The sequence below is a fragment of the Miscanthus floridulus genome, chromosome 8 (genome assembly GCF_019320115.1).
Source record: "Miscanthus floridulus cultivar M001 chromosome 8, ASM1932011v1, whole genome shotgun sequence".
Taxonomy (NCBI): Eukaryota; Viridiplantae; Streptophyta; class Magnoliopsida; order Poales; family Poaceae; genus Miscanthus; species Miscanthus floridulus.
Genome location: NC_089587.1, coordinates 121,810,418 through 121,816,133, shown reverse-complemented (window position 1 = coordinate 121,816,133; position 5,716 = coordinate 121,810,418). Strand labels below are relative to the sequence as shown.

Sequence of the window (5,716 nt, the reverse complement as noted above, 5' to 3'; positions counted from 1 at the left end):
AGGTTTTGGAAACCTCCCTGTGCAGGAGAGGTGCTGCCGAAATTTTCAATTGAGTCTAATCTTTTTGTATTCCTACAATACTAGATGCAATCTCTAAGTTCCAAAACTGTTTTCCTAGATTACTCACACATGCAATATCTGCTCCTTTGTGCAGCTTCCGTCCACGGGTTCCAATCAACCCGCTAGTGCGTCACCGGGTGATCCTGCTTTTCCTTCACCATCGTCTCATAGGCTAGCTTGATGAGGACTCGTGCTAGGTGATGTGGTTGGACTTTAGCGTGATTTATGATTTATGGTTGTGACTTGTGCTTGGATTTCATTAACTTTGTCGTAATAAACATGTGAATGATGATGAACATGTGACTTGTCGTTGTAATATATTGTGATTTGTGGTTCACAATTATGGTTGTGATATATTGTGAGAAAATGGGTTCTGTGTGATATATATATGTATATATATGAAATGCTTGTGTCGATGGAATGCAAAAAACAAAAAAAATTAAATTTCTGCCTCTTTGCCGAGAGCAATGACCAAGGCCCTCGGCAAAGAAGGGTCCTTTGCCGAGGGCCCAAGCAATAGCCCTCGACAAAGATTTTTTTGGAAAAAAATCCTGACAATTTCTTTGCCAAGGGCCAGGGAGCAGACCCTCGGCAAAGGGTTAAAAAAAATTCAAAAAAACCATTTCTTTGCCGAGGGCCGGCCCTCGGCAAAGAATTTTTAAAAAATCCTGAAAATTTCTTTGCCGAGGGCCAGGGAGGAAGCCCTCGGCAAAGGTTTTTAAAAAAAATAAAAAAAATTATTTGCCGAGGGTCGGCCCTCGGCAAACAAATTAAAAAAAACCATTTCTTTGCCGAGGGTCGGCCCTCGGCAAAGAAACCGCCAATGGCGCCGGCGCCTGACGGCTTCTTTTCTTCCCTTCGCCGTCTAAAAATTCAACGAGGGGTCTTTGCCGAGGGCAGCCCTCGGCAAAGCCTTTGCCGAGGGTTTCAGGGCCTCTAGCAAGCCCTCGGCAAAGCATGCACCTCCAGTAGTGAAGGACTTCTCCTCGCTCGCTCCTGTTCAAGCTAGCTAGCAAGTAGCGAGCTACACCGTGTCCATGGCATGTTATATGCCTCCTTGTTTCAACCTTGGGGCAGGCCAGGCTAGCATGCACATAGATGCACACGCGATCGACGAGCTGATGCGTGAGCGACGCGCAGCCAAAAGCACAGTTCCAAACGAAAGCGGCCAACAGCTCGATCAGATCAGATCAGTTCATGTTCATCCATGGTGGTGGTGGGTCACTCATCCGTCATCCATGCATTTGCATGCATCAACAGAAACAGATCGCAACCTAGCTTTAGATTGACCGGAACGCGTCCCACCCATGACCCATATGCATCCACACGCCAGATCGATCGAAAAGAGAGAGGAGTGCAGGAAAAAGCTGGTAATATATATGTAAGCAATAGTGCTGTAATAATAAACGAAGTAAGCACACACGGACCGACCCTAGGTACATCCAGCACCACCAGGAGGAGGAGGTTCACCACGCGCATGCCTGTGTGGCAGCAGCCTGCATCACTGATTGGTATACCATGACTGACATACTCTCTTTAACCATACGACGATCGATACAGCTAGCAGGCAATGCAAGCAGAAACGAGATTATAGAGCAGGTTCTTCAATTCTTCACTTGAGCTTGGATCGGATCGGAGCTAGCACTGGTAGAGATATGGACGACGGAGGTCGACCACGCAACAAGACGGTGGCGAGCGAGGACGATCGGAGTAGTCATCAGGCGAGGAGCTCGGCCTTCTTGACCTTGGAGATGCTCTCAAGGACGCCCGCCGGCGACACGTGGCCCATCACCGTCACCTTCTTGCTCTCCAGGTCGATGCTGAACGACGTCACCCCTGCACCACATAGTCACCACCGCCATCATCATCATCATCATCGTCATCGTTCGATGTGCCGTCAGTAAAAATGTTAATGAATGCATCCATGAACACACGATGACGACCTACCTCTAAGCTCTCTCTCTCTCTCTCTCTCTCTCTCTCTCTCTCTCTCTCTGAACTAGAAGAATAATTCTCCTTCTTTGTTTATCTGCTCTCCGCTCCAATGCAAGTCCAATAACGTCATGTCACGTCATGCTTTATTCCTTTCAGTTTGCAGCTACCGACGCACTAACACTCATATATAATATACTATATATATATTCTCATCAGTAGAGCCTCTGGTGGTTGTGTTTGATTAATAGTATGCTGTCCCATGGATCGGATGGATCTGCATCTGCTACAGAAATGGTGGTTCATTCCCCAGCGTCCATGCATAATGTGGCAATCAGAAGCATGTTCATCAAGCTAGCTAGCTCTAACAGTTCGGCTGCCAACAGTACGTACTGATGATATATCCGTTCCTGTGCACTTGGGTACAATGTCTTAACGGTGCTGTCTACGTACGTACGCGCCAAACTTCACAAAAAATATGGCTTCAATTTTACTCGTCAAACTTTCTATGGTAGCCACAGTTTGTGGCAGGTTTGGCGTTACGGCACCAACCAACAGACCCTCATGCATGCACGTCACAACCTGCATGCAGTCTCATGCGTGCATTAGGCCACCCGATCATCATCATCGCTTGTATTTCTGCACTTCGATGATTAGGGGGCGTCGTCATCCATGCACGGCTAGCTACGGCTAGTCGGCTACCTAATGTTGACCATCAATTTATATAAGCCTCTCTACTAGTGGTGGTGTTCAGCTATATGCCGTTGTTCACTCTTGCAGCTGGGTTTTGTTGCAGTGAAATGACGATGCGTTTCTTGGATCCGGTCTAGCTACGTACGGCGTGTGCATAGTTATATACATGCATGTGACGAATGGACATCTCTATAGCTACTACTAAGCTCCAGATCACGCTACACTAGCTGCCACACTCACGCACGCTAGTGTGTGTGTGTCTCTCTCTCTATATATATACGCGCGCGCGCGCCAAGAGAGCATACATACGACGACGACGATCGTACGTACCTTCCATTTTGGAGATGTGCTTCCTGACTTTGCCTGCGCAGCCCTGGCAGTGGATGGCCACCTTCATCACCACCACCTACACACACATGTAGTACCACGCACGGTAATTAAGCAATGCAACCTGCATGCATGTACTAGTACAACAACGCTTGTGGGATCGATGGGGAGCATGGAAAGATGTAGTAGCATGGTCCACTTGGAATAGTGGCCTCTCTGTTACCATCTCCAGTCTCTCACGACTCTGTGTCTGCGATGAGGGGGCACGCACTTATCCCCCCTCCTGCAACGAGCTTGCTGCAGTTCTGGACACGGATTTGGGTTTGGAGCCCTCCGCTCCACTCTCCTCGATCTGCTGCGACTGCATCAGTGCATGGATGGCCTTTTTCACTGTGCTCCCAGCACAAGTCCCTCTTTGTTTCTTTATATGGCGTAAATGCCGCTTCTGTATTTCCGCTTTTGTTAGTTTTTATTTGTCCCCACCCCCTAAATTAAATACTCCTTACAACAGACGAATTTACTGCTTCTGGTTGCCAGGCATAGTCGTAGTACGTAGACTGGTATAATAAATAAATGCTGATTAGTGCTGTCAGCTTTTCCTTTTTAACTACTATCTGCGCGAGAGCGAATTAATTACGGTTACGCTACGTAATTCCAAAATATCAATTTACAGTGTATACTCCAGGTATTACTCTATTTGGTAGCAGTAACAATTTAGTTAAATTATACTCATTGACTACTCGCTCAATAGATCCATCTATCAATCAATAATTAGATTTTGACGAGCCTCCTACGTATATATGCGGATCGGATAACTTGCCACCAACCGTATGTTTCTCTCTCTATTACTAATGGAATTGCAACGCTGACGGCGGCACACCGTGAGAGAGATAAGCCTCCTACTAGGTGTGTGTCAGTGTGTGGCTGTTAAAAAGGATGGTTAACTTTTTGGTTCTGCTAGATGGATGGTACTCATAAGCAAGCATAGGCATGCATACTGTGCTTTCTAATCTACTCCTTCCGTTTCAAATTATGAAAACTAACCAAAACAACTAACAAAACTACTACATTTAATTTGAAATGGATCGAATGGAGGGAGTAATTATTCTTAGCTGTGAATTTTGGACAGACTGTAACTGAAATCATCAGATATACTTGACGGGCTACTCCAAAATTAGCAGTAGAATAATAATATACTATAGATATAATATAATATATACTGCTAGCAAATTAAAGCTCCTTTGAATACGGCTCATCCAAAACGGCTTCACCGGTGAAGCCAAAGCCGGTGAAGGTCAGAAAAACTAGCTTTTTTCCGGCTTCTAGTTCATTTTAACTCTGACTTACAAAAACGGCTTCACACTACCGTGCCTCGATTTGCGCAAAATAGATGAAGCCAGAACCGTGCCAAACAGGCCTAAAGCAAAGGATCCGAAACGAGGGGCGCGCGCGTCCGTCAGTTACTACTAACGTTACGTACCTGCAGCAGCTGGTCGCCGGGCGCCGCAGCGACGGCGGCGGCGGCCTGCACGCGCTTGGCCGCCGCGGCGAGGTCCTTGGGCGGCGCCTCCTTGCTGGGGCTCTTGGTCACCATGGGCAGCGTCACGGCCACGGGCGCACGCGCGGCGCGTCGCTGCCTCTCCACGCGCGGCTTGCATGACGCGCTAGCAGTCGGAGGCGGGGCGGGGGCGGGGGCAGCGCCGGCGCAGCAGCAGCCCTGGGCGCTGCGAACCGCCGCGACGTGGACCGGCGACCCCCGTCGCCGTCGCCGCCGAGGCGCGCGTACCTGACGTCGTGCAGGACGCGGCGGGCGTCGTCGTCGCCGGCGGCCACGATGGTGCGGTCGGCGCGCCGGGCCACCACCATGGACCGCGCGTCCCCCGGCACGCACACCGCCGTCGCTGCCTGCGACCGGCACAGCATCCCGCCCGCCCTCATGCTGCCGTCGCGCCCTCCTTCCTTTCCTTCACCTCGCCCTACACGCCACAGAACGTACGCACGCCAGGGACAGAAGATAGAGCGGATGGAGAAGCCTGTGCTTGATTGCTTTGCTGCTTTAGATTTGGTTGCTAGCAGCAATGCAGAGAGCCAAGGGATTTATGTTTATCCAAGAGAGAAGAGAGAAGAGACTGACGAGAGGGAGGAGTGTGACGGAGAGGAGAGGGCCGCTCGGTGGGAGCTTAAAAAGAAGCGGTGGGACGGCTGGGCTGTGACAGAGAGAGGAGGAGGACAAAGGAGATGGAATCACGGTGGAATTAATGGGGGAGTTTTTGTAAGCTCTCTAGCTTTTCTCTCTCGCGCCCGCCGCTTCTGTTGTAGCGGTGAGACAAGGTTCCGAATTATTGCCCGGGCCACCAGATGCATCGGAAGAAGACGACGAGCGTGCTGCGTGCTGCCTGCCCCTCTCTTCTGCCCTCTCGTCTCTGCGGCAGGCAGGCAGGTGCGCCGCGACGACGACGACGACAAGATGTGGTGCGGGCCGGAACGGGCCTGATGGTCTCTCTCTCTCACACACGCGCTTTGATCCGGCCGGCATGCACGTAGCTGACGTCAAACAAACAAACCCAAACCCCCCCCCCCCCCCCTACTACAAAAACAAATTTGCGCAGCGTTGCGATAACGCTCTCCGCGGCGGGCTCCTATTTTTGCACGCTGCCGTAAATCCCACGATTTACCGCGGCGGACATTTTTTATTTACTGAGGC

General features: G+C 50.2%; 1 pseudogene; it reads right to left on the bottom strand.

Moving 5' to 3' along the window:
* Positions 1 to 1,425: 1,425 nt before the first annotated feature.
* On the bottom strand, positions 1,426 to 5,383 carry LOC136473443 (protein SODIUM POTASSIUM ROOT DEFECTIVE 2-like; annotated as a pseudogene).
* Between the last annotated feature and the right edge of the window lie 333 nt (positions 5,384 to 5,716).